Source organism: Carettochelys insculpta, chromosome 6, assembly GCF_033958435.1.
Source record: "Carettochelys insculpta isolate YL-2023 chromosome 6, ASM3395843v1, whole genome shotgun sequence".
NCBI classification, from domain to species: Eukaryota; Metazoa; Chordata; order Testudines; family Carettochelyidae; genus Carettochelys; species Carettochelys insculpta.
In genome coordinates this window covers 36,637,220-36,655,599 of record NC_134142.1, presented here as the reverse complement: position 1 = coordinate 36,655,599, position 18,380 = coordinate 36,637,220, and positions in this window count along the sequence as shown.

Genomic DNA, 18,380 nt, shown 5'->3' with positions numbered 1-18,380 from the left:
ATTTATGAGGTACTCCTGGAGTCCAACCCCTCTTTTAATCTAACTGTGCATCACCACAGTGAGTATTTCCTGACTGGATATTCTGTTCAGTTAAGAAGAAAAAGGTTTTTTGAAGTTCACCAACAGCCCAAAAAAACCCCACATGATTACTATGTGCTCGGCATTGCTGGCAAAGAACTATGAGTATGGGAACAATATGATCATGCTCAGAGTTACTTTTGTGATTGGTGTAGCCAACAGCCACCTGAGAGAATGGTTAACTGTGGAAAATGCTAGAATAGTAACTTTTGAGGTTGTGGTTGCTAAGAGGTAGGCATTTGAGGGGTCTACAGGTGAACAGGTTCTGTTTCTCAGACTGCTACTACTTTGGCATCTATGCTTAAACCATCAGTTGTTCCTCCTACTTTTAACATAAGTTGCGAGTGGCCAGACCTCTGGACACTCAAGTAAATAAAGTATCTGGTAGCCCACCTGTGGCAAATCACATCCACTCAGGCAAACTATATCCAGGCTGTAGGCTGCTTATTGCCCACCCCTGTTCTTGGAGAACTCTTCTCTCTATACATAGCAAATAATGAAGTAACATGTTCCAGCAACAGCAACAAAGGGTCCTGTGGCACCTTATAGACTAACAGAAAAGTTTTGAGCATGAGCTTTCATGAGCACAGACTCACTTCATCAGTGAGTCTGTGCTCACGAAAGCTCACGCTCAAAACTTTTCTGTTACTCTATAAGGTGCCACAGGACCCTTCGTTGCTGTTACAGATCCAGACTAACACGGCTACCCCTCCGATACTTGTTCCAGCGACAGAAAGCCGTGCTAGTCTATATACCATCAAAACCAAAAAGCAGTAAAGTAGCAGTTTAAAGACTAACAAAATAATTTATTAGGTGAGCTTTCGTGGGACAGACCCACTTCTTCAGACCCAGGCCATACCAGAACAGACTCAATATGTAAGGCACAGAGAACCAAAAATAGTAATCAAGGTGGACAAATCAGAAAAAAAAAAAAGATCAAGGTGAGCAAATCAGAGAGTAGAGGGGTGGGGAGGGTGTGTCAAGCATTAGATTAGGCCAAGTTTGCAAAAGAGACCCTATAACAACCCAGAAAATTCGCATCCTGGTTCAAACCATGTACTAATGTGTCAAATTTGAACATAAAAGAGAGGTCAGCAGCCTCTCTTTCCAACATAGTGTGAAAATTCCTCTTCAATAAGATGCAGACTCTTAAGTCATTAAGAGAATGGTCCACTCTATTAAAATGTCAGCTGACTGGTTTGTGGATCAGGAGTGTTTTTATGTCTGTTTTGTTCCCATTAACTCTTTGTCTAAGAGGGTTTGAAGTCTGTCCAACATACAAAGCATCTGGGCATTGTTGGCACATGATAGCATATATGATGTTACTTGAGGAACATGAGAATGTGCCCCTGATTCTGTGACTAACCTGGTTAGGTCCAGTGATGGTATCCCCAGAATAGATATATGGACAAAGCTGGCAGTGGGCTTTGTTTCAAGGAACCGTTATTTTTGTGCCTGGAGAAATACATTCTTAGCATGGCTTTTGCAGGTCTATTAAATCTTTCCCCAGGAGCATTGTTTTCTGGCTGATAGGATGCTGCCTTTATATGATTTAGCCCACATAATTGCCATAACTTTTTTAAAAACTACGACACAAAATTTGCACCATATTCTGTCAAGATTACTTGGGGAAAACCTTGTCTGATAAAATGGTGAATAAAGCTGTTGTCACTATTTCAGTTTCAATATTAGACAAAACTGTGGCTTTGGGTTAGCTGGTGGCAGTATGCATGGCAAATAGTGCATATAAAATGCTTTGCAGGGTCCCTTTAACCCTTTATTATTTTAACATAAATTGAAATTGTTACAGAGATCTACTGTCTCATACATGTGAGTGTAACCCACACATCTATATGTGGCTACACCCAAGATTACATGAGGTCAACAGAGATTCTGTTTCAGATGTTCACAGGTTTTTTTCCACTCCAATGTCCTGCAGAAAACATTCATGAGCTACTCAGAGCAATTCTGTCCTGTATGAAATTTTCAAGCCCAACTGCCTGTTTGCAACCTCACTAGGTACTACCTTTTTCTCAACAGGAGACTCCCTTTAAATCAAATCTTCATCTACAAATAAATAAGTCTACTTTTCTCTTGCCTAGCTGGGGCATCATTCTGAGCTTCAACTCAGTTTTCTTAAAGAAAAGTGTCAGCTTGTTGGGCAGCCACAAAGTCAAGTCATTCTGTGTTTCATGTAACCCCAAGGCAGACGCTGGCACAACAGAAAAAAAATCAAATTTCTCCTCAGATGGTAAGCTGTTACTGAGGACATTTCCCTTCCCTTTCACAGCCTACCCTGATGACCACATACAAAGCAGGTGTCTCTGCTTGCTCTGGGATCAGGTTTACCATTAATATGCGTAGATGCAGCTAAAACATTATTACCTATTAATATATCAGCAAGAAACAAATTTCTGATGCCTTACAATAACCCTTAATAATCTCCCACTCACAGTGGCCTATAGTCAGGAGCACAGTCACAGAAATTTCATCCAAAGCTAAACTATTTCCCTGTGTCTACATGAGCCCCTTCCTTTCAAAAGGGGCATGTGAATGAGCAGGTTCGAAAGATGCTAATGAGGCACTGCAATGAATACGCATCACTTCATTAGCATAATGGTGGCTTTGGCAATTCAAAAGTATGGCTTTTCGAATCATGCACCTCCTGTGGATATGGGACCTTCCGAATGGACCCCCCAGTTTTCGAAAGCCCTTCTACCTAACACCAGGTAGGAAGAAGAGTTTTTGAAAACTGGGGGGGTCTTTTCAGAAGGTCCCGTCTCCACAGGTGGTGCGCGATACGAAAAGCCACACTTTTGAATGGCTGCAGCCACCATTATGCTATTGCACCTCATATTGCAGCACCTCATTAGCATCTTTCAAACCCGCTCATTAACATGCCCCTTTAGAAAGGAAGGTGCCCATGTAGACCCAGTCTTTATATTTTTGTCAGGAAGTCTGTCCTACCAAACTTCTCTTATTCCAAGTGGCATGTAATGCTCTATCTCTCCATCCTATACATTCACAGCCATTCACTCTTAATAAACCCTTCCCTGCCTTCCCCAGGTTCAGTACTAATATATTTTGAGACCCTTCTCCAATAGGATCAAGGTGGTAAGATTGGCGAAGAGGGTGAGATTGTGAGATGACTAGGTTTTGAGCAGTGGTTTGCCAAAAGCCCCATCATGGACAGCAAACTCTCTCTCTTACTTCAGAGTAAGAAGTTTTAAAATCTGGGCTCCCGGGAGCTTTATTAACAAAATTGGGCCTAAAGTCCTCATTCCTCTCAACCAGGGAAACAGGAGAATTTCTTACCATTGTGCCTATCATGAGTTCTTGATGTAATAAATTCATCACCAATTTCTGCTGCGTTCAAAACTGTGGGAGGGTTTGTTTCTTTGTTTGTTTATTTGTTTACAGGGGGGCACTTCATTAGCGATCGTTCACAATAACTGCTTTTGTGCCATCAGAGTAAGCAGTTCCTCACTGCTACTTTCAGCCCCTTCCGCTACCACACATTTTTAAAATATACATGACAGATGCACATATTCCACATGAGTGATATTGGCAAATATTTTAAGATTTATATACTTAATTAGGACTCAGGGTGATCTTTATCAACATTGTCAATACATTTTTAAAAAATCTCTTATGCATCATAACATCACCTTCCTCCATATCATTAAAAACCTGTCTGGCTTTCCAAATCAATGTGGTCATAATGATAGGCAGCTACTTATCTTCTGGAATCATATGGATCCTAAACAATCTCTCAAAGGTAGACAGCCTGGCACTCTCAGTGCAGTCAAGCTCTTCATACATTGGGCAGGCTTTCTCCCATGCCCTGCTATTGAAGGGGATGAACTCATAGTCTGAGGCTGCTGCTTTTGCTGCTTCAGGATTTGGAGCTGAAGTGAGCGTCTGCCCATTCTCATTTCTGCTTGTTCAGTTTCAGCACTGGCTTTGCACTTTGTCAGTCTTTTCCCTCAGCCTCTTCATTTCTTCCTTCTCTTTGTTTCAGAGTTCTACCATCAGTATTTGGTACTCACATTCTTTTTTGGCTCCAGAAGTTTTGGCCAGACCCATTCCCATGTAGTGATTTCCATGGCATCTGGGTTTTAGGAGTGCTTAGACCCTGCTCCTTGATCAAAGTCTGTGAGCAAAGCTCTCAGTTCCTCATTGGCACTTACTCTAAGGCTAAGTCTACACAGGAAGCCTCTGTTGACATAGGTCATTGTCGACAGAGACACCTCAGCAGTACCTCTGTTGGCAGATTGCATCTACACATAAAAGCAGATCAAAAAAGCAATCTGCTCTGTTGACAGAGAGCAACCACATTTCTCTGCCTTCTCTTGACAGGATGGCTGACTGGAGGCTCTGCAAACAGGGCTGCCCAGGGAACTGGAAGCCCTCTGTGTTGACATAACTGTCTACACAGGCATCCTGTCAACAAAAGCCTATGAACAGATGTCCTATTCCTGATCAGGAACTGGGATAATGCTGATAACCGAGCAGCCGAGTTTTGTTGATGAACTCTCAACAGAGCTCTTTAGCTGTGTAGACGCTTGGGAAATTTTGTCGACAAAAGGGCTTTTTCTGTTGTCAGAAACTGACCATGTAAATGCAGCCTAAAAGATCATCCCCTTTATTAGCACGTATGCTTGAGGTCTTTTGTTCCAATACCCATGCATAAGTGTGATTCATTCATTGTGACTACACATTAACTTTAAAACCTCTTGATATCAAATTAAAAATTGTAACAGCATGAAATTATGATCTATAAACCTAAGTGACCACTGATATGTGAAATCTGCCAAGACTATGCCAGTTGTCATACACTCTGGAGGCTTACAACCATGAGTGCCTGCCTCAGAACATACCATTAAAAACTGGTGGTGTGTTATAGAATCAGATTTCACCGAGCCAACAACTTATGTGAACTCCTGGATCACTGTAACTGTGTTACCAATGAGTCATAGACAGTCCTCTTAGACTTCCCACTGTACCTTGCCACCCCAACAAATTAGATTTAGTTATGAGTGATCACTCACAACAAAAATCACATCACATTCAGGTTGCTTCCAGTCTCAAGAAACCAGTTGCTTACTTCAGTTCACTTACCTCAGATCCATAGTTTCCCTAGATCTCATACTAAACACAATACCTATAGCCAATCCTTTAGTAAATAAAGTTTTAGTAACTAGGAAAAAATAAGAGTTATTTGCAAGTAAAAGCAAGCAAAAGTACATACAAATGAATTGCCTAAATTTTTAAATGACTAGAGTGTCAATGATCTGCCAGTTCAAAATGTCTTTCACAGAAAACCCAAACATCACCACCGGGAATCTCTGGCTTCAAACATTGCAAGTGACACTCAGGCATGAAACAATTTATAATCTAGACTTAGAATCTAAACTCTAAATGTGTTCTTATAAGATTAGTGCATATTTTCTGCAAAACTAACAAGCAGGTGAACTGGCCTGGTCTTCAGTTCTGGGGCTGTCGGTTCTTAGCTAATGCCCGTAGTCTGGGCAGGATGTGGCATCTAGCGTTCCAGCATCACATCCTATATCACAGAAATTAATGATATGCTGTGGAAGTGTGTGCAGTTCACAGGTGCTGAAGCTGACATGCTTCTCTCTGGGTTAGTTCACAGTCTGGACAAGTGTATGTTCACAATGATTGTACACGTTTTGAATTTGTATGCCTTGCAGACAATTGGTGAAGTTGCATGTTTTTTGCTGTACAAAGCTATAGCTTTGCCCCAACAACTTATATGGTTAAAGACGCAACTGTGAATTATGTGTCATTGTTTTTGTACTGCTTTGCCTAATGTTCGGTTTTATGCATTACACCCAACACATCTCAAATATGGATATGACAACTAGAACTGAAGTTCAGACTCAATATAGCATTCAGAGACACCATGATTTATTTATCAGTGATGGTGTTTTGTCCAGCACTCTGCAGTTAGATTTGAAGGCCAAGCCCTTTGCACTACATGCATGTCATGCATTTCCTTCACTTGTAGACCATATGCAAGTAGAATTTAAATTTGCGAAAGATAATGGCAGTATTCAAGGTGCAGATTGTCCTTTGGATTGGTAGAACCTTGTGTGGATACAAATTTGAATCCATGGATGCAGACATCCACAGACATAAATAGGTATCTGCAGAATTGGAGGGCTGCCCTGGGACTCACAGGGGCAGAAGGAGAACATGCATACCATCACGCCTAGGAGCAAGCACTCCATGCTGGCAGTTCCTCTAGTACAGCAGTACTGCATTCAGCCCCATCCACTGGACTTCCTGGCACACACTAGGACAGGAAATGCAGATAGATGCTTGGGAGGGGGCAGGGTTGGGGTGGAGATGGGGATGGGACAGCTATGCCAGAGCAGCTGTCAGGATGCGATGCTGGCTCCTGGGATCGGTAGCCCCACGTTCTTCTCCTTTTGTCACTGTGGTTCCCAGGAGAGCTGTGCAATTCCGCAGATACTGCTTTATAGCCATGGGCAACCCCATCCATGTCTGTACATGAGTATCTGTGCAGGGGGTCTCTGAACTGTGCTTCACCCATGGTGATCACATACAAGAAGAATTGTATCATTTGACCATGCAGAGATTTTTCGGGCACAAAATATATGTGACACCCTGAGAAGTTTCAACTGCCAACCTTCAAAGAGGAGACTTGTGGGTAAGTGGATCCTGAATTTTCTCTGTGATAGTCTATTGAAAGTGTACAGTTGTTGCTGGCTTTCAGCATGCCACTTGGGAGGCAATGCTATCATCAACTCTCTTTTGGTTTAGTCTCTGCTCCTGAGGTTTTTCAGAGACTGGTTTCTTATTTCCTGGATAATAGCCAGGGTACCTGTTGCTAGTTGGATGACATTCTATTATTTTGCTATGACATCATGCTATTGTGGACCAGGTGCTACAGTAAGCTGGCATGTTACTGAATGTGGCAAGTACAGCTTTGAAAATGATGCTGTGAAGGTTTTAGGCATTATCTGTTACCTGGCATTTCCAGCTGAGCTTTTGGAGGGTATTGAAGAAAAAGGTAAAAATTGTGTTGTTTTCCTTCTCCCAGAACTCAGTGTTTGGTTTCCTGTTAAAAGTCATATGCACCAGCACTGGGCGTGTACAGCTACACAGAGCCAGCTGTTCAGAATGTTATCAGGTTTTTTTCTAACTGACAACCTATATGTACTGCTGCTTTGGTTTGTTGTGGCTTTCTTGTGACTATGACTACTTCACTGTGTCCGTTTTAATGGGTTGTTTCATGAAGTGATGGATGGTGGTCTGGGGAGAAGAAATCAGATGATATCCAATGGGATGATGGTCTCTGATACTTTCTTTACAAAGATTTATCTGTTAGCACTTTTCTTCACCGGGACACCCAGGAAAATTAATCTAAATGAAATAAGTGTGCATTCGACTCAGATTAGTTAAACCATTTTAACTCCTTTTATGAATATCTTCATTCAGAATTATAGTGGCCTTCATTTGATTTTGCTGAAGTCTTTTCCTAACAAAAACTTTACACTTCTTAACTAATCGTTTGCAAACACACACCTTTAGTTCATTTGGATTAGGTTTTCTGGGTGTCCTGGTCTACTAGACTGCTGGCATGATAGAAACTAGCTGGTCTGCTTCACTTTCAAAAACATCCCATTTCTTATGGAATCAAAAGAAAGACTTGGTAGATTTCCTACACATGTGAAAGATAATTTATCCTTTACTTCAGTGACACACAGCCAGATACACAAGCAAGCAGGAAGAACATCCTCTCCTTGCCTAAATAACTACTAACAAGCAGAAAATGTTACCTTCAGGCTATGTCTGCACTGGAGGGTTTTGTCAGCAAAACTGGCATTTTGTTGTCAAAATCCAGAAAGGGTCCAGATTACCAAGAAGTACATTTGTAGACAGCCGTACCCTGCTCCTCATGAGGCATAACACCTCTGCTGAGAGAGATCTGTTGAGAAAAAGTTATTACGGACATTCTCAGGGGCCCTCTGTTGAAAGAAAAGGCCTCCAGTGCACTGCACAGGTGCCTCAGGAACACCCTGTCCACAGCAAGCAACACTCTATGGTTCCTGCCTCCAGCCATTCTTAAAGCTGCAGAGAGCCCAGGAAAACCTGTGGCAGGAACCTGAGCATGTGTGAACTGCAGAGCAACATGCTACTTGTCCCTACACCCTCAAAGCCACATCTGAGCCCAGATGGCTACAAGACAGGCACCCTGTGACCCTCCTGAGTCCTAAAGGGACCTGCCTGAGGGGTTCTGGAAGCCACCTCAGGGCTCAAAGAGGTGGGCCCCTTCTTGGACTGGGGCCGAGGTCCAGGCCATCTTGGACCTGGAGGGTAAGGACAACACACTGAAGTCAAATCACCACAATTCCCTTTCCTATGCCCGCATGGCCACAGCCCTGGTAGAATGGGGCCATACATACCCTCACTGATCCATGAATTAGGTCCAAGCTAAAGTAAAGGAGCTCAGGCAGGGCTATATCCAGAGTTGGGATGCTTCCTGACACTCTAGGGCAGGTCACACCACTTGCCCCCAGTATAGGCAGCTTCGTGACATCCTGGGATGGGAGGACACATCCCCACTGCACCACAGTGTAGGCAAGGGACTGGAGGCTCTCCCGCTGCAGCAGAAGCCCCCCAGAGGAGAAGGAGGAGGCCTTCAAGCCAGAACCCTCACCAGAGGTGGAGCTGAATATGGTGTCAGAGGATAGCAGCAGCCAGTTCATGGTGCTGGAGTCAGTCCTGCCAGCTAGGCCACTTCCCAGGCTTCAGCAGTGCTGGGCAAGGGTCCCTCTGATAAGTACCCAGTGCATCACGCAGCCCAGGATGTGGGAGGTGGGTGCAGATAGGACATGCTGTGAGTGTCCCCTAGCCAGCTCGGGCGGGAACTCACACTGTGTTTCCAGCATGTGGAAACATGTGTAAGGTAGTGTACACCACCTGGACCCAGCAGACAGCCCCTGCCATGTGTACCATCCTGCTACCAGATTCTTAGGAGGCGGGGCAAGCCCCAGGCCCAGTGGGGAGGGGGCTTGCCAGCTATTGCCATGGATAGACATGGGCTGGCCACATAGGCACCAGCCTGACCACAACACACCACAGATGGAGGCTCCTGGCACATATGCATTCCTGCAGGCAAGACACACCACCCGCTCTTGCAGACAAAGCTGAAAGCTGCAGTTCTGGGGTGGGGTGCCAGGTGGTGCGGGCTGCTCCTGTATCACCCGTCAATCATGAGGGGATACCTCTGTGGCTGGACACCACCCTTTGGTGCTAGCCCCTGTGTGTGGAATGCAGTGGTCAAAGAGACCACAAAGAGCCTCCATGTGGCAGGCCCATTGTGCAGGCCACATGTGGCTCTGTTCCTGGGACATCTGCATCCCATGGCTTGGGCTAAGGGGTGTTGGTCACTACTCAGGGTGGGGTCAGGATCCTAGTAACTGCATTGCCTGAATAACTCACTGTCTCCCCTCCTTGTCTTCCTTACAGTCACACATACACAGGCTGAGGGACGGGCCGTCCCCACCTCACCACCAAGGCTAGCCAGCCCCTCCTCAGTGCCAGAGCAAACCAGCCTCACGCCAACACCAGGGTGACCCTGCACCTGGAAGGGTGGGTGCTGCGTGAAGGAGGACCTCCAGATGAACCACAAACACTGCCCTTTGGATGATGACCAGCCTCATAGAGTGTTGGCTGTGGGACAACAGGGAGTGGCAGTTGCAGGCCTGGGACCAACTAACATCTTGTTTTGATGCCACCACCAGTGTCTGGTGGGACCTGATGGCCCAGCCCCTGTGGCTGCCACCCTGACCCCTGCCGTCACCACCCTGCCCCTGCCAGCCAATCTGAATGGTGTCCTGGATCTCCTCCAATGGCTAAGGGCCATGCCTATCCTCCCTGCCCTCCATGCCATAGGGATTCCCCTGCCCACCCAGACCCCATTGCAGCCTCACCACCTCCTTACCTCCCCTGGCCCCACCTAAACTCTAACGGGGTCCTTGAGCCTGCATCAGGAGGGAATCCTGAGTTTGATGGCACTCAGACTTCTCCTCCCTCTTGGTTTCACAGTCCCCGAACACCATCATGTTTTGAGGCTCCCCCACACACTGTGCCAAGCCTCCCCCTGACGGTACATAGTTCAAAGGTTTTGCACTTCACTTTATTACAGTTTGTAATCATGCCAGTTCCGTTCAACACATTTTTATTTGTTTCAGTACAATAGTTTTTTCACCACATATGTTGCCATCTTCATTGGATGGGGGCTGGGGAGGAGCTAGGGGGTGAAGGGAAGAGTCATGGTGGGGAAAAGGTAGAGCTGTGGGCCAGAGTCCTCCACTGGGGACTCATGGTGAGGGTCAATGGGTGGGGGGGACTGTGGGAGAAGCTATCCCTCAGGGCCTCCCAGATCCAGACCCCATCCTGATGGGCCTGCAGGATAGGAGCTTCACCCGGCCGCTTATACTTGCAGCTGGCATTTGCCCCTCACCTCAGGAGGAAGGTCTCCCCCTTTGCCTCCACTATGTTGTGCAGGGCACAGCATGTGGCCACAACTTGTGGGACATTGTGATCCCCCACACTCAGGTGGGTGAGCAGATATCTGATGCATGCCTTGAGGTGGCTGAAGGCACACTCAACCTGCATTCTGGCCCAGTTGAACCAGCCATTGAAGAATTCCAACCTGGTCAGTGTAAAGCTTCATGAGCCATGGCATGAGTGGGTAGATTGCATCCCCCACAATGCACTGTGGCATCTGAATGTCCTCAATCACCAACTCATGGAGAGGGATGAATGTGCCCACCTCCATCCTCAAGCACAGGCCAAAGTTGCAGTATACATGGGTTTCATGTGCCCTGCCCGATCACCTGACATAAAAGTCTATGAACTGTCCACGGTGGACAATCAGGGCCCACAGCACCATCAATAATTATCCCTTCCAGTTTATGTATTTGGCCACCCTATGCTCTGGGGCATGCATGGGGATGCAGGTCCCATTAATAGCCCCAATGCAAGTCAGGAACTCCAGAGTAGAGAATCTGGCCATACTGCAGCCACATTTCCCATATGGATAACTCTCCACAGCAGGATGGTGTTGATGGCTGTCACGACCTGTAGAGGGAGAGGACTGAAAACACGTCAGGGACTGAGGGAGGGAGTCCCTGGGCCCCGGGGCGGGGGGGGCCCAACTTCTTCTGTTCCCTTATCCAAGCTCCCCACAAGTCCCACCACATGAGGCTGCTGCTTCCCCCCCAGCAGCAGGGCAGTATGCGAGTGGGGTGGCATAGTCCCTCCGAGGGACAGGCTTCCCTCCCACCACAACCCCACACCCTGACCCTGCTTTCCAAGGGCATTCCTTTGGAAGGACATGCCCCCCCATGCAGGGTCTGCAGCCAAAGAGTGCCTTACCTCATGAGGAGGCCCCAGTGGTGGACTTCCCCACACCAAACTGTTTTCCCACTGAGCAGTAGCTGTCAGGGATGGCAAGCTTCCACAGTATGACTGTGATCTGCCTCTCCATGGGGGTGATAGGCTGAAGCTGGGTGTCCTGTCTCTGGACAGCAGGGGTGAGCCAGGCACAGAGCTTGCCTCCAGGAACATGGCCTTCTGCATGCAGAAGTTCTGGAGTCACTGCTGTTCTTCTCACTGTACCATGACCAGCTGGTCCCACCAGTCAGACCTGATGCAGTGCCTCCAGATCTGCCTGTGCATCTGGGGGAGCTGGTGCAGGTATGACCATCCAGGCAGCACCAGCAAGGTCCTTGAATGTGGTGTTGTGATTGCCCTCCATGAAGAAGAGCAGTGCAGCAGGTGATGAAGCACCTCTGTGTGGGACCAGTGCAAGCCTGAGGGCTGCTCTGGCACCATGGCTCACTGGAAATAGCGCTGTGGTTTGGATACAATCTGTTGAAGTTTTGTCAGAAGGTATCTTCTGAGAAAAATTTCTGTCAACACATTTTTCTACTCTAGACAGAGCCAGAGAAATGGAGGTCAGGAGACAAAGCCCCTCAGACACCTAACATTCACTAATACTAACTCAGCTCATGACTGTAGAGTCAACAAATCTATGCTCCAAGAGACCCATGAGAGACACAAGTTCCAGAACCAAAGACCCTGCATTGGAAGTGCCATGCCTTCAGCCCACTCACAGTTAACCAATTGACCAATGAACCAATTTAATAATCAGTTAAATTGCATCAGCTTCCACAGTATGTGTATGGAGTTAGAGTTACCCAGGTCCTTAAGCATTTAGTGATTATATTGGTGATATCATATCTCAAATTACATCCAGAAAGAGTTAGAGACCAACACAGATTCTGCAATGTGGCTGTAATGTGCTCTGAGAGATGCTTCTAAAAGATAACCCTCTACATTCAGCATTAGTTAATTGCCAGATGGTCTTTAATTGTACAGATAACAATATAATGGCAAAGCATTGTCTGATACCGTGAATATGTGTAGAAGCTTGAGAGCCAATCTTCAACTAGTGTAAATCAGTGTAGCTCCAAAGTAAACATGAATTAAATCACTCAATGCCAATTTACATCTGCTAAGAATATGAGCCTTGGGGTTTATGTGACTTTCAGGGCTACAAGTGCTACTTCTGCAGCCATATGAACACATTATGAGCTTATTCAAAGCGTTAACTGCACAGTGTTTCCCCTAGGCAGCTGGTTTAGGGGAGCAAAATCTGGGAGACCTGCCAGCCTGGAATGCCAGTCAGTATACTGGGATGGATGCGTATGCATGGCCATTTGACCTCCTTCCTTTTCTCTCTTAACATAAACATGATGCCTTTCATCCTATTATGAATTGTGTCTTGTATTTTTTCTCATGTAGCTTCAGAAAGTTGAAGAACACATTTGCCTCAAGAGAAGTAACATGGAATTGTGTCTGGAAAGACAGAAGATACTTATCCTCAGCTGTGAATATTGGAAATGGTTTGGTTCTAAACCACAAGTGTCCCATGCAGTTCACAGTCTGTAGGAGCAGTGTGATGTTCTTACTCAAAGTTCTTGCACAGTAGGGCTACGTCTACACATGCACCCAACTTCGAAATAGCTTATTTCGATGTTGCGACATCGAAATAGGCTATTTCGATGAATAACGTCTACACGTCCTCCAGGGCTGGCAACGTCGATGTTCAACTTCGACGTTGCTCAGCCCAACATCGAAATAGGCACAGCGAGGGAACGTCTACACGCCAAAGTAGCACACATCGAAATAAGGGAGCCAGGCACAGCTGCAGACAGGGTCACGGGGCTGACTCAACAGCAAGTCGCTCCCTTAAAGGGCCCCTCCCAGACACACTTTCATTAAACAGTGCAAGATACACAGAGCCAACAACTAGTTGCAGACCCTGTATATGCAGCACGGACCCCCAGCTGCAGCAGCAGCAGCCAGAAGCCCTGGGCTAAGGGCTGCTGCCCACGGTGACCACAGAGCCCCGCAAGGGCTGGAGAGAGTCTCTCTCAACCCCCCAGCTGATGGCCGCCATGGAGGACCCCGCTATTTCGATGTTGCGGGACGCGGATCGTCTACACGTCCCTACTTCGATGTTGAACGTCGAAGTAGGGCGCTATTCCCATCCCCTCATGGGGTTAGCGACTTCGACGTCTCGCCGCCTAACGTCGATTTCAACTTCGAAATAGCGCCCAACACGTGTAGACGTGACGGGCGCTATTTCGAAGTTACTGCCGCTACTTCGAAGTAGCGTGCACGTGTAGACGCAGCCTATATGTGACACTTTTCAGCAGTACTTTGGGTTGTGAGGCATCCTGCCACGATTTGCTCTTAGGGGGCATCTACACTTGCATTCCTCTTTTGAAAGAGGTATGCAAATGAGGTAAACTGAAAATGCAAATGACATGTAAATTTTCATATTTTGGTACCTTATTTGCATATTCTAATTTCGAAAGAGCTTCTTTCGAAAGAAGAAAGCCAGTGTAGACACTGCTCTTTCAAAAGTAAACCCCATCTTCAAAAGAATCCTTCTTCCCATTAAATAAAGGGGATAGACGTGACGGGCGCTATTTCGAAGTTACTGCCACTACTTTGAAGTAGCGTGCACGTGTAGACACAGCTTAGGTGATCTGTAATTAGTATTAGTAAATGACTTATGAATATATTGATAGCTCTATATTCCAAAAATGCCACAACTGTACTTAGCCCATTAAGCCAATCTTTTGTCAATCTGTGCCTTTTAAAACATTTCTGCATTACATCTAATGGTTGGTTGAAAGAAGGATATCATATATCACTCTCATATTGTTGGGTGTTGATTGGAGTAGGCTTTCCATTTTCCTCCTGAAATTTTACTAGTTTCAGTTTTATGGCTTTTAACTCACATTCATCACTCAGAACCACAAAGCCTGCTGATTTCATAGGCTCTAATCAGTATTTCACTGGATTATTTGTGGCTGAAAAATTACACCACACACCTGACAATTTTAGTTTGGAGAAGAAACGGAATTCTCAGATGTCTTGAAAGATGGGACACAGGCTCGTCAGGGTAGAGCTAATCAGGAATTTTTGGATGAAACTTTTTTGGTCAGAAAAAGACAATTTGATGTTATTTTTTTCTGAGAATGTATGAGTTTCAATTTAATTTTTGTCAGAAAAGGTTTCTCAAGTTCAGGTGCAAGTTCCTGGTGAGAGTAATACCCAAGATTAGCCAGTAGGTTGGTAGTGGTCATTGCTCTTGTGGGAAACAGGAGACACAGATTCAAGTCCATGTTCATCCTGATTCAGACCATTGACATGAACCTCTGAGAGACTTCAGTTTCATACTGAAGCAGAACAGAAGAAATCTTTGAAATCTCAAAATTGCCACTGTTTGTGGAAACCATTTCCCATCCAGTTCTACTTCTGGAACATATAGTTCAGCTCTCCATAGAAACGCGGGACCTTCTTAACTCTGTTACATACAGTGTTTTGTTGAACAATGACTGAGTGTCAATAATTCAGTTCGCTGGACACATTAATCTTATCTGATCTCACAAGCAAGAGGTGCGGCTTTGATTTTAACCCTTGATTTTTCTACAGTTACTCCTCGACTTGCTGGAATACAATTTTTTCTCCTTTCATTACTCATTCTGAAATAATATGCAGGACATTATTTTACCTTCTGTATGCTACACTACACTTTAAGTTTATATTGCGATCAGCACTGTAGAAACCAGCTGCTAACCTATTACTCTGCTTCTATGGGCAGCTTTCTCTACCACTTAGCATTTAATCAGGCTCCTTTTAGAAAACATGCCCTCTGTCCTTGTGGATTTAATAAATAATAGTTGTTTGCACTTACATGAAGCTTCAATCTAACCACCTGGGCATGAGTTTTTTGTCTCTTTACATTTCCAGTACCTATTCCTCACTGTATTATGAAGTGTTGCTTCACATCACTCAAAGTATTATTACTCACAGTTGACACAAACCACTGAAAATATTTTTTTTAAAAGTCATTCTTTTAAACGTCACAGATAAGTTACTTAAAAAACGTTATGTCCCTAAACCATGCTGAATGAAAGTAGCAGAAATCAGATACCAAACACCAATACCGAAATCCCAGACAAGGTGAACAGGTATTTCATGGTCATGGCACAGCACCATGTTCTGGGCAAGACTAGTCAAAGCATTTTCTTCTTTGATATACTGTATATTCATGTTTTTCTTTTTTTTTTTTCTGTTGCAGAGGTGTCATTTGCTCTGCTCCATGATATAAGGAAAACAGCAGCAGCTGTCCTGAAACACACAAACCATCTCTAATTTTGTGTGTGAACACATTTAATTGATGTATGATGGGCATCTAAAGGTAGAACTTGGTGCCAGTTTAGAATTGTTCATTAGATTATTTTTGTTATTCTAAATGAACCTCAAGGCAATTTCACAGAACTGTGTAACCTGAGAATTGTTACTGGAGATGTTCCAGAGTCCCAAAAGATTAATTCTGTAATCAGATCTCAATCCACACTTCTCACAATTCAGGGTTAGAGAGGTAGTGCCCTCATGTCCAGTATGGACCCATTTCTTATTAAACACTTTGTCACTATGTTCCTATACTGCCTTGGACTAGCACCTTTAATTTAGTGTTTCACTATGCTAGTTATCCCCACTCGTTTCAAGAGGCCTATTTGCAGAGGAAAACATGACACAATGGATTCAATTCTTCCTACCCAGAGAGATTGCCGGTACTCAGGCACTGTGCAGATGGCATTCAGAGATGTTGGGGAGGGGCTGAAATAGATCCATATAGCCCGCATTTGCTACACCAGCATTTTTGACAGGTGCACTAGCCACAGTTCTTCCACGCCATTTGTAAAGGAATGGGAGTCACTAGATCTGCATCAGTACAAATGTGCCTGGGCCATCCCTTAGATCACCTCTGGAGTAGGACTGGCTAAAATATAAGATTTCCATTTATAAAGAAAATTTCGAGCTTTTAACGTGTTGATTTCACTCCAAAGTGGAACACAACCAAGTTCAAAAGATACTGTTTTTGTGGAGGATAGGGTTACCCACCATATCTTAACCAATGGCCAAGAGATTAGGGCACTTGTCTGGGTTAAAGTTCCTGCTCTCTTCCTATCCAGAAATAATGTCCTGGACCAGAGAAACCCTCCCAATGGAAGTTTAATTGACAAAGATGGATTCCTACAAAAAATGTTTCAAGAAACTGGCATTTCTGACAAATAAGTGTTGTCAAACTGTCTCTCATTAATTGTAACCTGGAGGTCCTAATCTGAAATCAGGGCCCTGTTGTGCTATGCACAGCAGACATGCAACTTAAAAAAAAATGTTCTCATATACATGCAAAGAGATGACACAATAAGTAAAGAAGTACAAAGTAAGCAATGAAAGAATTAATTTGCTAATTAGGTTGGCTAAAGAAAATATTAGGGGTGATTCTGATCTCACACCCATTTTATATTAGTATGATTTCACCAGAATTATTCCTTTTTGGCCTACTCTAAACCTAATTTCTGAAGTCCAGATTGTGGAGAAAAATCACAATATTTATTTCTTGCAGGTTCACTAAACGATTTTCCACGAGTGATGTGCACTTCCTATGAAATACCTGCACTAACATCAGTATTAAAAGAAACACAATCAGGCAAAAGGGAAAATCCACTTTTTCTTCATATTTGTCTTGAAAGTAGATTTAATAAATAGTTTTGCCGGAACTTGTCAAGTCTGCAGCGTGTAAGCAGACACAGTAGAAACGAATATGTGTGTATACAGAACAGTGAAATCACCCATTCCCAGCCGCAGTTAGTAAGAACATTAATGGCCTAATTGTCTTTCCACTGATATAAAAAGTTTAATAGAAGAGGCACGAAGGAAAATAAAAGTGAAACTACAGATGCAATTATTAGGCTTTATTTTCATCTTCCAAAATTGTAGATGGTTCCACATTGCATTTCCTTTCATCAACTTGTAACTCATGATATGTATATTTTGCAAGAATTGTACATATACAAGCCAATCATTTATGCATCTGTTATGCATCACAAACCACATGAAATAAAATAAATTGGCTTTACTTTAATCTGTGTTCTTAATTCACAAATTTCAGGCAAGTCTTACAATATACAGAATGGTGGAAAACTTCGATAGAACATTTGAGTAATTTACATATATACTTTCTGTTAGTCTTTTATAATCTATGCAATATAATTATCAGCGAACTGCTATAGATAATTTCCCCATAATTTTCTTCCTCCTACATTATGCATTATAACCACTTTCATCTTCCATACCATGTGTGCCAGTATCTTTCTGCTCCCCCTCCATCCTGGGCAGAGAGAGAAAGTAGAATATATTAAATCGAATGCAGAACTGGGTGTCTTTTTTTTTGTGTCTGAGGCTTTTTATTGCAAAGAAAATATATTTTCAGGTGTGAACTTCGAACTCATGATTTGATTTAGCTTCCCAGTTTAGGCCAAAATTCTTACTCACAGAACCCAGCACGCAGCCAGACTGAATGTTAGATGCACTTATGGATGGAAAATGAGGCTCTACTCCCATAAAGGAAAAGGACATGCATGGAATCAGGTCCTCTAGTCACACCTCTATACCAGTTTGAAGACGCTCCATTCCTTCTTGCCACTTTCTTGTTGCTGTGAGGTAGCCCTTCTCCCCCTGTCCCCTTGCCTCCATTTTTGAATTCCACATCACACAGGGGATAAGCAAATCCTGTGCAGTCCCTCATTAACCATGCTAGGGAACCTCACTTATTGATCCTGCTGCCAGGGATCCTTTACTACGTTGGAATG